The sequence below is a fragment of the Pleurodeles waltl genome, chromosome 10 (assembly GCF_031143425.1).
Source record: "Pleurodeles waltl isolate 20211129_DDA chromosome 10, aPleWal1.hap1.20221129, whole genome shotgun sequence".
NCBI lineage: Eukaryota > Metazoa > Chordata > Amphibia > Caudata > Salamandridae > Pleurodeles > Pleurodeles waltl.
This window is the reverse complement of record NC_090449.1, coordinates 498612345-498632501: the sequence shown is the minus strand read 5'-3', so window position 1 is coordinate 498632501 and position 20157 is coordinate 498612345. Positions and strand designations below refer to the sequence as shown.

The following is a 20157-nucleotide window of genomic DNA, read 5'->3' as shown; positions in this document are numbered from 1 at the left end:
TTTCCTAGAAAGGCCATGGTAGCACCCTTCTTTCTAGTTGAGTGTGCCTTTGGTGTAATAGGCAGTTGTCTCTTTGCTTTGAGATAACAGGTTTGAATGCATTTAACTATCCATCTAGCAATGCCTTGTTTAGAAATTGGATTTCCTGAATGAGGTTTTTGGAAAGCAACAAATAATTGTTTTGTTTTCCGAATTTGTTTGGTTCTGTCAATGTAGTACATTAACGCTCTTTTGATGTCTAGCGTATGTAGTGCTCTCTCAGCTACAGAATCTGGTTGTGGGAAGAACACTGGTAGTTCTACTGTTTGATTCAAGTGGAACGGTGATATGACTTTTGGTAAGCATTTTGGATTTGTTCGAAGAACTACTTTATGCTTGTGTATTTGAATAAATGGTTCTTGTATGGTAAATGCTTGGATTTCACTTACTCTTCTTAGAGATGTGATGGCAATTAGAAATGCAACTTTCCATGTTAACTATTGCATTTCACATGAGTGCATGGGCTCAAAAGGTGGCCCCATGAGTCGTGTTAAGACAATGTTGAGGTTCCATGAAGGGACTGGTGGTGTTCTTGGTGGTATAATTCTTTTTAGGCCTTCCATAAAGGCTTTAATGACTGGTATCCTAAACAATGAAGTTGAGTGGGTAATTTGCAGGTAAGCTGAAATTGCGGTAAGATGTATCTTAATGGATGAAAAAGCTAGTTTAGACTTTTGCAAATATAGCAAGTAGCTTACGATGTCTTTAGCAGATGCATGTAAAGGTTGAATTTGATTATTATGGCAATAATAAACAAACCTTTTCCATGTATTTGCATAGCAATGTCTAGTGGTTGGTTTCCTAGCTTGTTTTATGACTTCCATACATTCTTGTGTAAGGTCTAAGTGTCTGAATTCTAAGACCTCAGGAGCCAAATTGCTAGATTCAGCGATGCTGGATTGGGGTGTCTGATCTGTTGATTGTGTTGAGTTAACAGATCTGGTCTGTTTGGTAGTTTGAAATGAGGTACTACTGAGAGGTCTAGTAGTGTTGTGTACCAAGGTTGTCTTGCCCAAGTTGGTGCTATGAGTATGAGTTTGAGTTTGTTTTGACTCAACTTGTTTACAAGATATGGAAGGAGTGGGAGAGGGGGAAAAGCGTATGAAAATATCCCTGACCAACTCATCCATAATGCATTGCCAAGAGACTGATCTTGTGGGTACCTGGATGCGAAGCTTTGGCATTTTGCGTTTTCTTTTGTTGCAAATAGGTCTATTTATGGTGTCCCCCAAATATGGAAGTACGTATGTAGTACTTGGGGGTGAATTTCCCATTCGTGGATTTGTTGGTGATCCCGAGAGAGATTGTCTGCTAATTGATTCTGAATTCCTGGAATAAACTGTGCTAATAGGCGAATGTGGTTGTGTATCGCCCAATGCCATATTTTCTGTGTCAGGAGACAACTGTGTTGAGTGTGTTCCTCCCTGTTTGTTTAGGTAATACATCGTTGTCATGTTCTCTGTTTTGACAAGAATGTGTTTGTGGCTTATTATTGGTTGAAAAGCTTTTAACGCTAGAAATACTGGCAATAGTTCTAGGTGATTCATGTGAAACTGTTTTTGCTGAGTGTTCCATTGTCGCTGAATGCTGTGTTGATTGAGGTGTGCTCCCCACCCTATCATGGAGGCATCTGTAGTTATTACGAATTGAGGCACTGGGTCTTGAAAAGGCCGCCCTTGGTTTAAATTTATATTGTTCCACCATTGAAGCGAGGTGTATGTTTGGCGGTCTATCAACACTAGATCTAGAAGTTGACCCTGTGCCTGTGACCATTGTGATGCTAGGCACTGTTGTAAGGGCCGCATGTGCAATCTTGCGTTTGGGACAATAGCTATGCATGAGGACATCATGCCTAGTAGTTTCATTACTATTTTGACTTGTATCCTTTGGTTTGGATTTATGACCTTTATTACATTGTGAAATGCTTGTACTCTTTGTGGACTTGGCACGGCAATCGCTCTTGATGTGTCGATTGTTGCCCCCAAGTATTGCTGTGTTTGACACGGCTGAAGGTGTGACTTTGTGTAGTTGATTGAGAAACCTAGTTTGTGTAAGGTTTCTATGAAGTACTTTGTGTGTTGTGAACACCGTTTTAGTGTGTTGGTTTTGATTAACCAATCGTCTAGATACGGGAACACATGTATTTGCTGCCTTCTGATATGCGCAGCTACTACTGCGAGGCATTTTGTAAAGACTCTTGGCGCAGTAGTTATTCCGAATAGCAACACTTTGAATTGGTAGTGTACCCTTTGGAATACAAATCTTAGGTACTTTCTGTGTGAAGGATGTATTGGTATATGGAAATATGCATCCTTGAGGTCTAGTGTTGTCATGTAGTCTTGTTGTTTGAGCAGTGGGATTACGTCTTGTAATGTCACCATGTGAAAGTGGTCTGATTTGATGTAGGTATTTAATGTTCCTAGATCTAATATAGGTCTTAGTATTTTCTCCTTTTTGGGTATGAGAAAGTACAAAGAGTAAACTCCTGTTCCTTTCTGTTGGATTGGTACTAATTCTATTGCTGCTTTCTGTAGCAATGCCTGGACCTCTAGTCCTAGAAGATCCATGTGTTGTTTTGACATATTGTGTGTTTTTTTCGGTGGGACGTTCAGCAGGAATTTGAGAAATTCTATGCAATAACCATGCTGGATAATTGCCAGTACCCAAGTGTCTGTTGTTATCTCCTCCCAATGTTTGTAAAAATTGCTTAGTCTCCCCCCCCCACAGGTGTTAGGTGTTGGGGATGTGTGACTTGGAAATCACTGCTTGTTTTGAGGAGTTTTGGGGCTTTGGAACTTCCCTCTATTCTTTTGGAATTGTCCCCCTCTATATTGCCCCCGAAAACTTCCCTGCTGATATTGGCTTTGATAAGTGGGCCTTGCTTGTGAGGTTGTGGCTTCTGTAGGTTGACCTCGAAACCCCCCTCTAAATTGTGTTTTGCGAAATGTGCCTCTGCTCTGTGGGGAGTAGAGTGCGCCCATGGCTTTTGCCGTATCAGTGTCTTTAAGTTTCTCAATAGCAGTGTCCACCTCCGGCCCAAACAACTGCTGTTCATTAAAAGGCATATTCAGCACAGCTTGTTGCATTTCCGGGATTGAAACCTGACGTACGCAACCATGCGTGTCTCCTTATTGTTACTGCAGTATTTACTGTCCTTGCAGCTTTATCTGCTGCATCCATTGCTGACCGTATCTGTAAAGAAATGGCTCCCTGTTGCAGTTACCCCCCACTTTTTGCCGGATACTGATGCAGATGCTGACTTGACTGAGAAGTGTGCTGGGACCCTGCTAACCAGGCCCCAGCACCAGTGTTCTTTCACCTAAAATGTACCATTGTCTCCACAATTGGCACAACCCTGGCACCCAGGTAAGTCCCTTGTAACTGGTACCCCTGGTACCAAGGGCCCTGATGCCAGGGAAGGTCTCTAAAGCTGCAGCATGACTTATGCCACCCTAGGGACCCCTCACTCAGCACAGACACACTGCTTGCCAGCTTGTGTGTGCTGGTGGGGAGAAAATGACTAAGTCGACATGGCACTCCCCTCAGGGTGCCATGCCAACCTCACACTGCCTGTGGCATGGGTAAGTCACCCCTCTAGCAGGCCTTACAGCCCTAAGGCAGGGTGCACTATACCACAGGTGAGGGAATATGTGCATGAGCACTATGCCCCTACAGTGTCTAAGCAAAACCTTAGACATTGTAAGTGCAGGGTAGCCATAAGAGTATATGGTCTGGGAGTCTGTCAAAAACGAACTCCACAGCTCCATAATGGCTACACTGAATACTGGGAAGTTTAGTATCAAACTTCTCAGAATAATAAACCCACACTGATGCCAGTGTTGGATTTATTAAAAAATGCACAGAGGTCATCTTAGAGATGCCCCCTGTATTTTACCCGATTGTTCAGTGCAGGACTGACTGGTCTCTGCCAGCCTGCTGCTGAGAGACGAGTTTCTGACCCCATGCGGTGAGAGCCTTTGTGCTCTCCGAGGACAGAAACAAAGCCTGCTCTGGGTGGAGGTGCTTCACACCTCCCCCCTGCAGGAACTGTAACACCTAGGAGTGAGCTTCAAAGGCTCAAGCTTCGTGTGACAATGCCCCAGGGCACTCCAGCTAGTGGAGATGCCCACCCCCTGGACACAGCCCCCACTTTTGGCGGCAAGTCCAGGAGAGATAATGAGAAAAACAAGGAGGAGTCACTGGCCAGTCAGGACAGCCCCTAAGGTGTCCTGAGCTGAGGTGACTCTGACTTTTAGAAATCCTCCATCTTGCAGATGGAGGATTCCCCCAATAGGGATAGGAATGTGACCCCCTTCCCTTGGGAGGAGGCACAAAGAGGGTGTACCCACCCTCAGGGCTAGTGCCATTGGCTACTAACCCCCCAGACCTAAACACGCCCTTAAATTTAGTATTTAAGGGCTCCCCTGAACCTAAGAATTTAGATTCCTGAAACTACAAGAAGAAGAGGACTGCTGAACTGAAAAACCCCTGCAGAAGAAGAACAGAAGACACCAACTGCTTTGGCCCCAGTCTTACCGGCCTGTCTCCTGCCTTCCAAAGAAACCTGCTCCAGCGACGCTTTCCAAAAGGACCAGCGACCTCTGAATCCTCAGAGGACTGCCCTGCTTCAAGAAAGACCAGAAACTCCAGAGGACAGCGGCACTGCTCCAAAAGAACTGCAACTTTGTTACAGAGGAGCAGATTTAAAGACCCCTGCAAATCCCCGCAAGAAGCGTGAGACTTGCAACACTGCACCCGGCGACCCCGACTCGACTGGTGGAGAACCAACACCTCAGGGAGGACCCTCCGGCGACTCCAAGACCGTGAGTAACCAAAGTTGTCCCCCCTGAGCCCCCACAGCGACGCCTGCAGAGGGAATCCCGAGGCTCCCCCTGACCGCGACTGCCTTAACCTAAAGTCCCGACGGCTGGAAAAGATCCTGCACCCGCAGCCCCCAGCACCTAAAGGAACGGAACTTCTGTGCAGGAGTGACCCCCAGGAGGCCCTTTCCCTTGCCCAGGTGGTGGCTACCCCGAGGAGCCCCCCCCTTGCCTGCCTGCACCGCTGAAGAGACCCCTTGGTCTCCCATTGAAACCTACAGAGAACCCGACGCTTGTTTACACACTGCACCCGGCCGCCCCCGCGCTGCTGAGGGTGTACTTTTTGTGCTGACTTGTGTCCCCCCCCCCGGTGCCCTACAAAACCCCCCTGGTCTGCCCTCCGAAGACGCGGGTACTTACCTGCTGGCAGACTGGAACCGGGGCACCCCCTTCTCTCCATTGAAGCCTATGTGTTTTGGGCACCTCTTTGACCTCTGCACCTGACCGGCCCTGAGCTGCTGGTGTGGTAACTTTGGGGTTGCTCTGAACCCCCAACGGTGGGCTACCTTGGACCCAAAACTGTGACCTGTAAGTGATTTACTTACCTGCTAAAAATAACAATACTTTACCTCCCCCAGGAACTGTGAAAATTGCACTGTGTCCACTTTTAAAACAGCTATTTGTGTTTTATGTGAAAAGTATATATGCCACTGTAATTATTCAAAGTTCCTAAAGTACTTACCTGCAATACCTTTCAAATGAGGTATTACCTGTAGAATTTGAACCTGTGGTTCTTAAAATAAACTAAGGAAAGATATTTTTCTATAACAAAACCTATTGGCTGGATTTGTCTCCGAGTGTGTGTTCCTCATTTATTGCCTGTGTGTATGTACAACAAATGCTTAACACTACTCCTTTGATAAGCCTACTGCTCGACCACACTACCACAAAATAGAGCATTAGTATTATCTCTTTTTGCCACTATCTTACCTCTAAGGGGAACCCTTGGACTCTGTGCATACTATTCCTTACTTTGAAATAGTGCATACAGAGCCAACTTCCTACAGTATCTGATTATTTGAGATACTTTGTCCTTCCTCCACCACTTGTTGTGCCCTTTTCTGGAACTCTTTGGGTAAGTGTTCTATGAAATGCTGCATTTCGTCCCAATGAGCTCAATCAATCAATCATTGGCATTTATAAAGCACGCTACTCACCCGGAAGCGTCTCAAGGCGCTGGGGGGGAGGGGGTTATTGCTCGTACAGCCAGGTCTTGAGCTGCCTTCTGAAGGAGAGGTGGTCCTGTGTTGAGCGGAGATGGCTGGGGAGAGAGTTCCAGGTCTTCGCTGCGAGGTAAGAAAAAGATTTGCCTCCGGCGGTGGCTTTGCGTATCGTATCTTGCCAGAAGTGCCTGTGAGCTGGCAATGTGCCATTGGTATGCTGCTTGTGCTGCAACCCTTTTCCCCGCAGCGTCGAATTTGCGACTCTCCTTGTCTGGAGGTGGAGCGTCTCCCGAGGTATGAGAGTTTGCTCTCTTGCGAGCTGCACCAACAACCACAGAGTCTGGTGTTAATGGCTGCGTAATATAAACCGGGTCTGGTGGCGGTGGTTTGTACTTTTTCTCCACCCTTGGAGTTATGGCCCTGCCTTTCACAGGATCTTGAAATACTTGTTTGGAGTGTTTTAGCATTCCAGGGAGCATAGGTGAGCTTTGGTATTGGCTATGAGTGGAGGATAGTGTATTAAACAAAAAATCATCCTCAATTGGTTCTGCATGCAGGGTGACGTTATGAAAAGCGGCTGCCCTTGAGACCACCTGCGTGTAAGATGTACTGTCTTCAGGTGGCAACGGCCTTGCAGGGTAACAGTCTGGGCTGTTATCCGATACCGGAGCATCATAAAGGTCCCATGCGTCGGGATCATGTTAACTCATTGCAGTATGAGTCAGGGATTGCATCAGTGGTGGAGTGGCTACCGGTGATGTGTGCATTGATGGTGGCGGAGTTGTTTGTCTTGCCACCTTTGCCTGTGGCTGCTTGTCCTTTTCTTGAAAGGCAAGTCTTCTTTTCATTTTAATTGGGGGAAGAGTGCTTATCTTCCCTGTGTCCTTTTGAATGTGGCGCCTCCTTTGAGTGTAGTCTGGCTCCATTGATTCAAGTTCTTGTCCGAACTTATGTCCTTGCATTTGGGAGGACAATCCCTGTTCCTCTGTGTAGGAACCTGTTTTCGGTTACGAGGCTGGATGTTTCGGAATCAAAACCTTTTCGGTCGCCTTTTTGGGCTCCGACGAAACCTTCTTTATTTTCGGCGTCGTGGTGTCTCGGTGCCGACTCATTTCGGTGCCACTGTCTTGGTGCCAAACTTGCTCGGAGCCGCTGTCTCGGGCCCGAGATTGCTGTGTGCCGGTATCTCGACCGGAGTCGGATGACTTCAACACAAGCGTGCCCTTTTTCGGTGCCGATGATCGGTCACCTATTTTTCGGGTTAAGCCATGGCCTGTTGGCAGTGGCGTCCCCTGGGCTTTTGTGGTCTTCTCGTGAGTTTTATGTTTCGACGTCTTACTCACGGTTTTCGGCGTTTCTTCGGGGTCAAGCTCGTCTGAGTCAGACTCCTGAATGGAGAAGGTTTCTTCTTCCTCCTCGAAACGCCCTGGTCCTGTCGGCGCCAACGCCATCTGCAGTCTTCTCGCTCTTCGGTCTCTTAATGTCTTCCTCGACCGAAACACTCGACAGGCTTCACAAGTATCTTCCTTGTGCTCTGGAGACAAACACAAGTTACAGACCAGATGCTGATCTGTAAACGAATACTTGTTGTGACATTTTGGGCAGAAGCGGAATGGGGTCCGTTCCATCAGCCTTTAAGAGACACGTGGCCAGCCGACCAGGCCCCGACGGGGGAATCGAAAAAACCCCAAAGGGCCACCGGAGCTCTTCAAAAGTAGGTGTCGATCTGTTGTAACTAACCCGATACCGAACGCAAACAATACCGACGATTTTTCCGAGATTCTAACTAACTTTCCGACCCGAAACACAGAGCGAAAAGGAACACGTCCGAACCCGAAGGCGGAAAAAAAACAATCTAAGATGGAGTCAACGCCCAAGCGCAATGGAGCCGAAATGGGAGGAGTCTCTCGATCTCGTGACTCGAAAAGACTTCTTAGAAGAAAACAACTTGTAACACTCCGAGCCCAACACTAGATGGCAGGATGTGCAAAGCATGTGTATCTGCAGCTACCATCGAGAATATATATATATATATATATATATATATATATATATATATATATATAGAAAATGTCACTTACCCAGTGTACATCTGTTTGTGGCATTAGTCGCTGCAGATTCACATGCTGTGCATAGTCCGCCGTCTGGTGTTGGGTCGGAGTGTTACAAGTCGTTTTTCTTCGAAGAAGTCTTTTCGAGTCACGAGACCGAGGGACCCCTCCCACTTCGGTTCCATTGCGCATGGGCGTCGACTCCATCTTAGATTGTTTTCCCCGCAGAGGGTGAGGTAGGAGTTGTGTATGCTAATAATAGTGCCCATGCAATGGAATAAATACGTATGTACAAAATGAAGGTTTAATGTAATATATTTACAAATGTACAAATGTTCAAGATCTACTTCTAAACGGCTACAGGCTCCCGGGGAGGAGGGTGGGCGCATGTGAATCTGCAGCATCTCATGCCACGAACAGATGTACACTGGGTAAGTGACATTTTCCGTTCGGTGGCATGTGTAGCTGCAGATACACATGCTGTGCATAGACTAGTAAGCAGTTATCTCCCCAAAAGCGGTGGTTCAGCCTGTAGGAGTGGAAGTAGTTTGAGATAAAGTTCTTAGTACGGCTTGACCTACTGTGGCCTGTTGTGCAGATAACATCTACACAGTAGTGTTTAGTAAATGTATGAGGCGTAGACCATGTTGCTGCCTTACATATTTCGGTCATTGGAATATTTCCTAGAAAGGCCATAGTAGCACCTTTCTTTCTGGTTGAGTGTGCCTTTGGTGTAATAGGCAGTTCTCTCTTTGCTTTAAGATAGCAGGTTTGGATGCACTTTACTGTCCATCTGGCGATACCTTGTTTTGAAATTGGATTTCCTGTATGAGGTTTTTGGAAGGCAATAAATAGTTGTTTTGTCTTCCTAATTTATTTTGTCCTGTCAATGTAGTACATTAGCGCTCTCTTGATGTCTAATGTATGTAGTGCTCTTTCAGCTATTGAATCTGGCTGTGGGAAGAACACTGGTAATTCCACTGTTTGGTTTAAGTGGAACGGTGAGATAACCTTTGGTAAGAATTTTGGATTTGTTCTTAGAACGACCTTATTTTTGTGTATTTGAATAAATGGTTCTTGTATGGTAAACGCCTGTATTTCACTTACTCTTCTTAGAGACGTGATGGCAATGAGAAATGCAACTTTCCACGTTAAGTATTGCATTTCACAAGAATGCATGGGTTCGAAAGGTGGACCCATGAGCCTTGTTAAGACAATGTTGAGGTTCCATGAAGGAACAGGTGGTGTCCTTGGTGGTATAATTCTCTTTAGGCCCTCCATAAACGCTTTAATGACAGGTATTCTAAATAGGGAAGTTGAATGAGTAATCTACAGGTAAGCAGATATTGCTGCGAGATGTATTTTTATGGAAGAGAAAGCTAGATTTGTTTTTTGTAAATGTGGTAAATATCCTACTACATCTTTTGGAGATGCATGCAATGGTTGGACTTGATTATTATGGCAGTAACAAACAAATCTTTTCCATTTACTTGCATAGCAGTGTCTAGTGGATGGTCTTCTAGCTTGTTTTATGACCTCCATACACTCTTGTGTGAGGTTTAAGTGTCCAAATTCTAGGATTTCAGGAGCCAAATTGCTAGATTCAGTGATGCTGGGTTTGGATGCCTGATCTGTTGTTTGTGTTGTGTTAACAGATCTGGCCTGTTGGGTAGTTTGACATGAGGTACTACTGACAGGTCTAGTAGTGTGGTATACCAAGGTTGTCTTGCCCATGTTGGTGCTATTAGTATGAGTTTGAGTTTGTTTTGACTCAATCTGTTTACTAGATATGGAAGGAGAGGGAGAGGGGGAAAAGCGTACGCAAATATCCCTAACCAATTCATCCATAGAGCATTGCCTTGAGATTGCCGGTGTGGGTACCTGGATGCGAAGTTTTGGCATTTTGCGTTTTCTTTTGTTGCAAATAGATCTATTTGAGGTGTTCCCCAAATTTGGAAGTAAGTGTTCAGGATTTGTGGGTGAATTTCCCATTCGTGGACCTGTTGGTGATCCCGAGAGAGATTGTCTGCTAGCTGGTTCTGGATCCCTGGAATAAACTGTGCTATTAGGCGAATGTGGTTGTGAATTGCCCAATGCCATATTTTTTGTGTTAGGAGACACAACTGTGTTGAGTGTGTTCCCCCCGTTTGTTTAAATAATACATTGTCGTCATGTTGTCTGTTTTGACAAGAATGTATTTGTGTGTTATCATTGGTTGGAATGCTTTCAACGCTAGAAATACTGCTAACAATTCTAGGTGATTTATATGAAACTTTCTTTGATGTACGTCCCATTGTCCTTGGATGCTGTGTTGATTGAGGTGTGCTCCCCACCCCGTCATGGAAGCATCTGTTGTTATCACGTATTGTGGCACTGGGTCTTGGAAAGGCCGCCCTTTGTTTAAATTTGTACTGTTCCACCAGTTGGCAGTTTATCAACACCAGATCTAGAAGTTGACCCTGTGCATGTGACCATTGTGATGCTAGGCACTGTTGTAAGGGCCGCATGTGCAATCTTGCGTTTGGGACAATGGCTATGCATGAGGACATCATGCCTAGGAGTTTTAATACCATCTTTGCGTGTATCTTTTGTGTTGGATACATAGCTTGTATCACCTTGTGAAAATTTTGAACCCTTTGTGGACTTGGAGTGGCTATCCCTTTTGTTGTGTTGATTGTCGCTCCTAAGTATTGCTGTGTTTGACAAGGCAAAAGGTGTGACTTTGCATAGTTGATGGAGAAACCCAGTTTGTAAAGGGTTTGTATAACATAATCTGTGTGGTGTGAACACTTTGTTAGCGAGTTGGTTTTGATTAACCAATCGTCTAGGTACGGGATCACGTGTATTTGCTGCCTCCTGATATGTGCAGCTACTACTGCTAGACATTTTGTAAAGACTCTTGGTGCTGTTGTTATTCCGAATGGCAACACTTTGAATTGGTAATGTATTCCTTTGAATACGAACCTTAGGTATTTCCTGTGCGAGTGATGTATCGGTATATGGAAATACACGTCTTTTAGATCTAACGTTGTCATGTAGTCTTGCTGTTTCAGTAGTGGTATTACGTCTTGTAACGTGACCATGTGAAAGTGGTCTGATTTGATGTAGGTGTTTAGTGTTCTGAGATCTAATATTGGTCTCAGAGTTTTGTCCTTTTTCGGTATTAGAAAGTACAGTGAGTAAACTCCTGTGTTCTTTTGTGTTTTTGGTACTAATTCTATTGCGTCTTTTTGCAGTAATGCTTGAACTTCTAGTCCTAGAAGGTCTATATGCTGTTTTGACATATTGTGTGTTTTCGGTGGGACGTTTGGAGGGAGTTGGAGAAATTCTATGCAATAACCATGTTGGATAATTGCTAAGACCCAAGTGTCTGTTGTTATTTCCTCCCATGATTTGTGGAACTGGCTTAGTCTTCCCCCCACTGGTGTTGTGTGAAGGGGTTGTGTGACCTGTGAGTCTCTGTTTATTTTGAGGGGTTTTGGGACCTTGAAACTTTCCCCGGTTTCTTGGGAATTGGCCCCCTCTGTATTGGCCTCGAAAGCCACCCCTTTGATATTGTCCCTGGTAGGTAGGTGGTCTTGTTTGTGAGGTGCTGGCTTCTGTGGCTTGACCTCGAAACCCTCCTCTGAAAGTTGTTTTGCGAAATGTGCCAAATGTGCCTCTGCCCTGCGGGGAATAGAGTGCGCCCATGGCTTTGGCTGTGTCAGTGTCCTTCTTTAATTTTTCAATTGCAGTGTCCACTTCTGGGCAAAACAATTGCTGTTCATTGAACGGCATATTGAGCACTGCCTGTTGTATCTCAGGTTTGAAGCCAGATGTGCGCAGCCATGCGTGCCTCCTTATTGTCACAGCAGTATTTATTGTTCTTGCAGCTGTATCTGCTGCATCCATAGAAGAACGTATTTGGTTGTTGGAGATATTTTGCCCCTCTTCAACTACTTGTTTTGCTAGTTTCTGGAATTCTTTGGGGAGGTGCTCTATGAGATGCTGCATCTCGTCCCAATGGGCCCTGACGTATCGCGCTAGGAGTGCTTGCGAGTTGGCGATGCGCCACTGATTTGCAGCTTGTGCTGCAACCCTTTTCCCAGCTGCATCAAACTTGCGGCTCTCCTTGTCCGGAGGTGGTGCGTCGCCTGATGTATGCGAGTTGGCTCTTTTACGAGCTGCTCCTACGACTACTGAATCTGGTGTCAGTTGTGATGTAATAAAAGCAGGGTCTGTGGGGGGTGCCTTGTATTTTTTCTCCACCCTTGGAGTTATTGCTCTGCTTTTAACAGGCTCCTTGAAAATCTGTTTAGCGTGCCTTAGCATTCCCGGGAGCATGGGAAGGCTTTGATAATGGCTGTGGGTGGAGGACAGGGTGTTAAAGAGGAAGTCATCCTCAATAGGCTCCGAATGTAGAGATACATTATGAAATTCGGCTGCCCTAGCTACCACCTGTGTATATGCTGTACTGTCCTCAGGTGGTGAGGGTTTAGTTGGGTACGACTCTGGACTATTGTCCGATACTGGAGCATCATAGAGGTCCCATGCTTCCTGATCATCCTGGCTCATGGTGGTATGAGCTGGTGATTGTGGTGGAGTCTGTGCTGGTGATACATGAGTTGACTGTGGTGGAGAGGGTGGTGGAGTTACCCTCTTTACCACCTTTGCTTGTGGTGGCTTGTCTTGTTGCTGGAAGTCAAGTTTCCTTTTCCTTCTGATTGGGGGAAGAGTGCTGATTTTCCCTGTACCCCTTTGGATAAAGATCCGCTTTTGCGTGTGATCTACCTCTGTAGTTTGTAATTCCTCCTCAAATCTGTGTCTTTTTAGTTGGGAGGACAGTGATTGTTCCTCTGAGTAGGAACTGGTTTTTGGTTCGGTTGCCGGGTGTTTTGGCACCAAAACCGTGTCTTTAGTTGTTTTCGGCTCAGACGAGATCTTTCTCTTTTTCGGTGTCTTGGCCTCTCGGTGCCGACCATCTTCGGTGCCGCTATCTCTGTGCCGAGCAGCTTCGGTGCCGCTGTCTCTGTGTCGAGTAGCTTCGGTGCCGCTGTCTCTGTGTCGAGCCTTTTCTGCACCACTCTCTCGGTCCAGAGAGTGTTGCGTGCCTGTGTCTCGACCTGAGTCGGACGACTTCGGCACCAGCTCGCCCTTTTTCGGTGCCGATGGACGATCACCTACTTTATGGGTTATGCCATGGCCTGTTGGCAGTGGCGTCCCCTGGGCTTTGTCTGTTTTTTCGTGTGATCTCTCTTTCGACGTCTTACTCACGGTTGGTTGCTCGTCGACGTCGAATTCTTCGGAATCCGATTCGCGGATGGAGAAAGTTTCTTCTTCTTCCTCCTCCTCGAACCCTTGTTGTCCTGTCGGCGTGGAAGCCATCTGCAACCTCCTGGCTCTTCGGTCCCTGAGCGTTTTTCTCGACCGAAACGCGCGACAGGCCTCACACGACTCTTCCTTGTGCTCGGGGGACAGGCACAAGTTACAGACCAAATGTTGGTCTGTATAAGGATATGTACTGTGGCATTTAGGACAGAATCGGAACGGGGTCCGTTCCATCAGTCTCGATGTTGCACGCGGTCGGGCCGACCAGGCCCCGACGGGGGATCAAAAATACCCCGAAGGGTTACCGGAGCTCTTTAAGGCTTGGTGTCGATTTGCCCTAACTATCCCGATACTGAACGAAACAATAGCGACGAATTTTCCGTTGATTCTGACTAACTTTCCGACCCGAAACACGGAGCGAAAAGGAACACGTCCGAACCCGATGGCGGAAAAAAAACAATCTAAGATGGAGTCGACGCCCATGCGCAATGGAACCGAAGTGGGAGGAGTCCCTCGGTCTCGTGACTCGAAAAGACTTCTTTGAAGAAAAACAACTTGTAACACTACGACCCAACACCAGACGGCAGACTATGCACAGCATGTGTATCTGCAGCTACACATGCCACCGAACATATATATATGGAAAATGTCACTTACCCAGTGTACATCTGTTCGTGGCATGAGACGCTGCAGATTCACATGCTGTGCACATCCAGCCATCTAGTGTTGGGCTTGGAGTGTTACAAGTTGTTTTTCTTCGAAGAAGTCTTTTTCGAGTCACGAGATCGAGGGACTCCTCCCTTTCGGCTCCATTGCGCATGGGCGTCGACTCCATCTTAGATTGTTTTCCCGCAGAGGGTGAGGTAGGAGTTGTGTATTATAGTAATAGTGCCCATGCAATGGAGTAAATATGTATGTACATAATGTATTTAAAAGTAATATATTTACAAATGTTCAAGATCAACTTTAGAACGGCTACAGGCTCCCGGGAGGTGGGAGGGCGCATGTGAATCTGCAGCGTCTCATGCCACGAACAGATGTACACTGGGTAAGTGACATTTTCCGTTCGATGGCATGTGTAGCTGCAGATACACATGCTGTACATAGACTAGTAAGCAGTTATCTCCCCAAAAGCGGTGGCTCAGCCTGTAGGAGTTGAAATAAAGTTTGTAGTACTGCTTGTCCTACTGTGGCTTGCTGTGTTAACACATCCACGCAGTAATGCTTGGTAAACGTATGAGGCGTAGACCATGTGGCTGCCTTACATATTTCAGTCATTGGAATGTTTCCTAGAAAGGCCATGGTAGCACCTTTCTTTCTAGTTGAGTGTGCCTTTGGTGTTGTAGGCAGTTCTCTTTTTGCTTTGAGATAACAGGTTTGAATGCATTTAACTATCCATCTGGCAATGCCCTGTTTGGATATTGGATTCCCTGTATGAGGTTTTTGGAAAGCAACGAACAATTGTTTTGTTTTTCGAATTTGTTTTGTTCTATCAATGTAGTACATTAATGCTCTTTTGATGTCTAATGTATGTAATGCTCTTTCAGCCACAGAATCTGGTTCTGGGAAGAACACTGGTAGTTCTACTGTTTGATTCAAGTGGAACGGTGATATGACTTTTGGTAGGAACTTAGGATTTGTTCGTAAAACTACTTTATGCTTGTGTATCTGAATAAAGGGTTCTTGTATGGTAAATGCTTGTATTTCACTTACTCTCCTTAGAGATGTGATGGCAATTAGAAATGCTACTTTCCATGTTAAGTACTGTATCTCACATGAGTGCATGGGTTCAAAAGGTGGACCCATGAGTCGTGTTAAGACAATGTTTAGGTTCCACTTAGGAACTGGTGGTGTTCTTGGTGGAATAATTCTTTTCAGGCCCTCCATAAATGCTTTTATGATTGGGATCCTAAATAATGAAGTTGAGTGCGTAATTTGCAGATAAGCTGAAATTGCGGTGAGATGTATTTTAATGGATGAAAAAGCTAACTTTGACTTTAGCAAATGTAGCAAGTAGCTTACTATGTCTTTAGCAGATGCATGTAATGGCTGAATTTGATTATTATGGCAGTAATAAACAAATCTTTTCCACTTATTTGCATAGCAATGTCTTGTGGTTGGTTTCCTTGCCTGTTTTATGACCTCCATACATTCCTGTGTAAGATCTAGATGTCCGAATTCTAAGACTTCAGGAGCCAAATTGCTAGATTCAGTGATGCTGGATTTGGATGTCTGATCTGTTGTTTGTGTTGAGTTAACAGATCTGGTCTGTTTGGAAGCTTGATATGAGGCACTACTGAGAGGTCTAGTAGTGTTGTGTACCAAGGTTGTCTTGCCCAGGTTGGTGCTATTAGTATGAGTTTGAGTTTGTTTTGACTCAATTTGTTTACTAGATACGGAAGGAGTGGGAGAGTTGGAAAAGCGTATGCAAATATCCCTGACCAACTCATCCATAACGCATTGCCCTGAGACTGATCTTATGGGTACCTGGATGCAAAGTTTTGGCATTTTGCGTTTTCTTTTGTTGCAAATAGGTCTATTTGCGGTGTTCCCCAGCTTTGGAAGTAAGTGTTTAGTATTTGGGGGTGAATTTCCCATTCGTGGATCTGTTGGTGATCCCGAGAGAGATTGTCTGCTAACTGGTTCTGAATTCCTGGAATGAAATGCGCTATTAGGCGAATGTGGTTGTGAAATCGCCCAATGCCATATTCTCTGTGCCAGGAGACACAACTGTGTCAAGTGTGTTCCTCCCGGTTTGTTCAGATAATACATTGTTGTCATGTTGTCTGTTTTGACAAGAATGTGTTTGTGGATTATTATAGGTTGAAATGGTTTCAACGCTAGAAATACTGCTAGTAGTTCTAAGCGATTTATGTGAAGCTATCTCTGCCGAGTGTCCCATTGAAAAACCAATGCTGTGTTGGTTGAGGTGTGCTCCCCACCCTATCATGGAAGCATCCGTTGTGATTACGTATTGAGGCACTGGGTCTTGAAAAGGCCGCCCTATGTTTAAATTTATATTGTTCCACCAATGAAGCGAGGTGTATGTTTGGCGGTCTATCAACACTAGATCTTGAAGTTGACCCTGTGCTTGTGACCATTGTGATTCTAGGCACTGTTGTAAGGGCCTCATGTGTAATCTTACGTTTGGGACAATGGCTATGCATGATGACATCATGCCTAGTAGTTTCATCACCAACTTTACTTGTATCTTTTGTTTTGGGTGCATGGCCTGTATTACAGTGTGAAATGCCTGTACCCTTTGTGGACTTGGAGTGGCAATCCCTTTTGTTGTGTTGATTGTCGCTCCTAAATACTGTTGTATTTGACACGGCTGTAGGTGTGACTTGTTGTAGTTGAGTGAGAAACCTAGTTTGTGAAGGGTTTTTAGGACATACTTTGTGTGTTGTGAACACCGTTCTTGCGTATTGGTTTTGATTAACCAATCGTCTAGGTACGGGAACACATGTATTTGCTGTCTTCTGATATGAGCAGCCACTACTGCCAGGCATTTTGTAAAAACTCTTGGCGCTGTTGTTATCCCGAATGGCAATACTTTGAACTGGTAATGTACCCCTTGGAATACAAACCTTAAGTACTTTCTGTGTGAAGGATGTATCGGTATATGGAAATATGCATCCTTTACGTCTAGTGTTGTCATGTATTCTTGTTGTTTGAGCAATGGGATCACGTCCTAAAGTGTCACCATGTGAAAGTGATCTGATTTGATGTAGATGTTTAATGTTCTGAGATCCAATATAGGTCTTAGAGTTTTGTCATTTTTGGGTATGAGTAAGTACAGTGAGTAAACTCCTGTTCCTCTCTGACGAATTGGTACTAACTCTATTGCGTCTTTTTGCAACAACGCTTGGACCCCCAGTTGTAAAAGATCCATGTGTTGTTTTGACATATTGTGTGTTTTGGGTGGGACATTTGGAGGGAATTGTACAAATTCTATGCAATAACCATGCTGGATAATTGCTAGGACCCAAGTGTCTGCTGTTATTTCCTCCCAGTGTTTATAGAACTTGGTTAGTCTCCCCCCCACTGGTGTTATGTGTTGGGGATTTGTGACTTCGAAGTCACTGTTTATTTTGTGGAGTTTTGGGACTCTGGAACTTCCCTCTACTTTTTTGGAATTGTCCCCCTCTATATTGTCCCCGAAAACTTCCCCGCTGATATTGGCTCTGATAAGTTGTCCTTGTTTGTGAGGTAGAGGGTTCTGTGCTCTGTCCCCGAAACCCCCCTTGAAACTGTGATTTCCGAAAAGTGCCTCTGGTCTGTGGGGAGTAGAGTGCGCCCATGGCTTTGGCTGTATCTGTGTCCTTTTTAAAAGTTTTTCGATAGCAGTGTCCACCTCCGGCCCAAACAACTGCTGTCCGTTAAATGGCATATTCAGCACGGCTTGTTGTATTTCCGGCTTGAATCCGGATGTACGCAGCCATGCGTGTCTCCGTATTATCACTGCTGTATTTACAGTCCTAGCAGCTATGTCCGCTGCATCCATTGCTGACCGCATCTGATTGTTCGAGATACTCTGTCCTTCCTCCACCACTTGTTGTGCTCTCTTTTGGAACTCTTTGGGCAAATGTTCTATGAAATGTTGCATTTCGTCCCAATGAGCCCTATCATATCTCGCAAACAAGGCCTGTGAGTTGGCAATGCGCCATTGGTTGGCTGCTTGTGCCGCCACTCTTTTCCCCGCAGCGTCGAACTTACGACTCTCCTTGTCTGGAGGTGGTGCATCTCCTGAGGTGTGTGAGTTCGCCCTCTTGTAAGCTGCCCCTACTACCACTGAGTCTGATGTTAATTGCGGTGTGATGTCTGTTGGTGGCGGTTTGTATTTTTTCTCCACCCTTGGAGTAATGGCCCTGCCTTTCACAGGCTCCTGAAACACTTGTTTGGAGTGTTTCAGCATTCCAGGTAGCATGGGGAGACTCTGGTACTGGCTATGTGTGGACGACAGTGTGTTAAATAGAATGTCATTTTCTATCGGCTCTGCATGCAAGTGACATTATGAAACGCCGCTGCTCTTGACACCACCTGTGTGTAGGCGGTGCTGTCCTCAGGTGGTAACGGTCTAGCTGGATAACAATCTGGACTGTTATCTGACACAGGTGCATCATAAAGATCCCACGCATCGGGATCATCTTGGCTCATCCCTGTATGAGTTGGGGACTGCATCATTGGTGGAGTGGCTACCGGTGATGGTTGTGGAACGTTGTGGAGATGGTGGCAGGGTTACTTGTCTTGCCACCTTTGCCTGTGGCTGCTTGTCTTTCTCTTGGAAGGCAAGTTTTCTTTTCATTCGTATTGGAGGGATAGTACTGATCTTCCCTGTCTCCTTTTGAATGTGGAGCCTTCTTTGAGTGTAATCTGGCTCCATTGTCTCTAGCTCCTGTCCAAATCTATGTCCTTGCATTTGTGAGGATAGGCCTCGTTCCTCGGTGTAGGAACTTGTTTTCGGTTCCGAGGCCGGATGTTTCGGTACGGAAACTTTTTCGGCTGCTTTTTTCGGTTCCGCCGACACTTTTTTGCTCTTCGGCGTACTGTTCTCTCGGTGACGACTCGTTTCGGTGCCGAGATTGCTCTGACCCGGTGTCTCGGGGTCGAGTCTGCTCTGTGCCGGTATCTCGACCGGAGTCGGATGACTTCGACACATGCATGCCCTTTTTCGGTGCCGATGCTCGGTCACCTATCTTTCGGGTTAAGCCATGGCCTGACGGCGGTGGCGTCCCCTGGGCTTTAGTGGTCTTTCCGTGAGTTTTGTGTATCGACGTCTTACTCACGGTTTTTGTCGTCTGTTCAGGATCGACCTCTTCCGAGTCCGAATCCTCGATGGAGAAGGTTTCTTCTTCCTCCACGTTTTTTTGTCCTGTCGGCACCGACGCCATTTGTAGTCTTCTTGCTCTTCGGTTTCTTAAGGTCTTCCTGGACCGAAACGCTCGACAGGCCTCACAGGTATCCTCTTTGTGTTCTGGAGACAAACACAAATTACAGACCAGATGCTGATCTGTATAAGGATACTTGTTGTGACATTCGGGGCAGAAGCGGAATGGGGTCTGTTTCATTAGCCTAGAAGACGCACGTGTCGGGCCGACCAGGCCCCGCCGGGGAATCGAAAACCCAGAAGGGCTGCCGGAGCTCTTCAAAATTCGGTGTCGATCTGTTGTAACTAACCCGATACCGAACGCAAACAATACCGTCAAATTTTCCAAACCGAAACACGGAGCGAAAAGGAACACGTCCAAACCCGATGGCGGAAAGAAAACAATCTAAGATGGAGTCGATGCCCATGCGCAATGGAGCCGAAAGGGAGGAGTCCCTCGATCTTGTGACTCGAAAAATACTTCTTCGAAGAAAAACAACTTCTAACACTCCGAGCCCAACACTAGATGGCGGGATGTGCACAGCATGTGTATCTGCAGCTACACATGCCATTGAACATTTATATATATATACACACACATACACGTTATGTGCTCAGGGGTCCGCACATGCGGGCGGGAATAATTCAGTGCTTGTGACTATTGATGAGGATCCCCTGGAAGAGAAATTAAATTATACAGCATTGGCTGCACCTACTGAGGTGAAATACTACAGAATATTTAATGGAGTACGACAATCTAACGAAGTAAGAAAGATTTTCAACTATATTTATCATGATGCAATGAGGCCGACTGCATGCTGGAATGTGAGGCAGGGTGCTCCCAACTA

The 20157-nt window shown here is 45.7% G+C and overlaps 1 protein-coding gene across 5 annotated transcripts in view; it reads right to left on the bottom strand.

Annotated features, from left to right (window-relative positions):
- SMARCC1 (SWI/SNF related BAF chromatin remodeling complex subunit C1) overlaps window positions 1-20157 on the bottom strand; it is an 845345-nt gene that overhangs the window by 759383 nt on the left and 65805 nt on the right. The gene's annotated exons all lie outside the window — the stretch shown is intronic.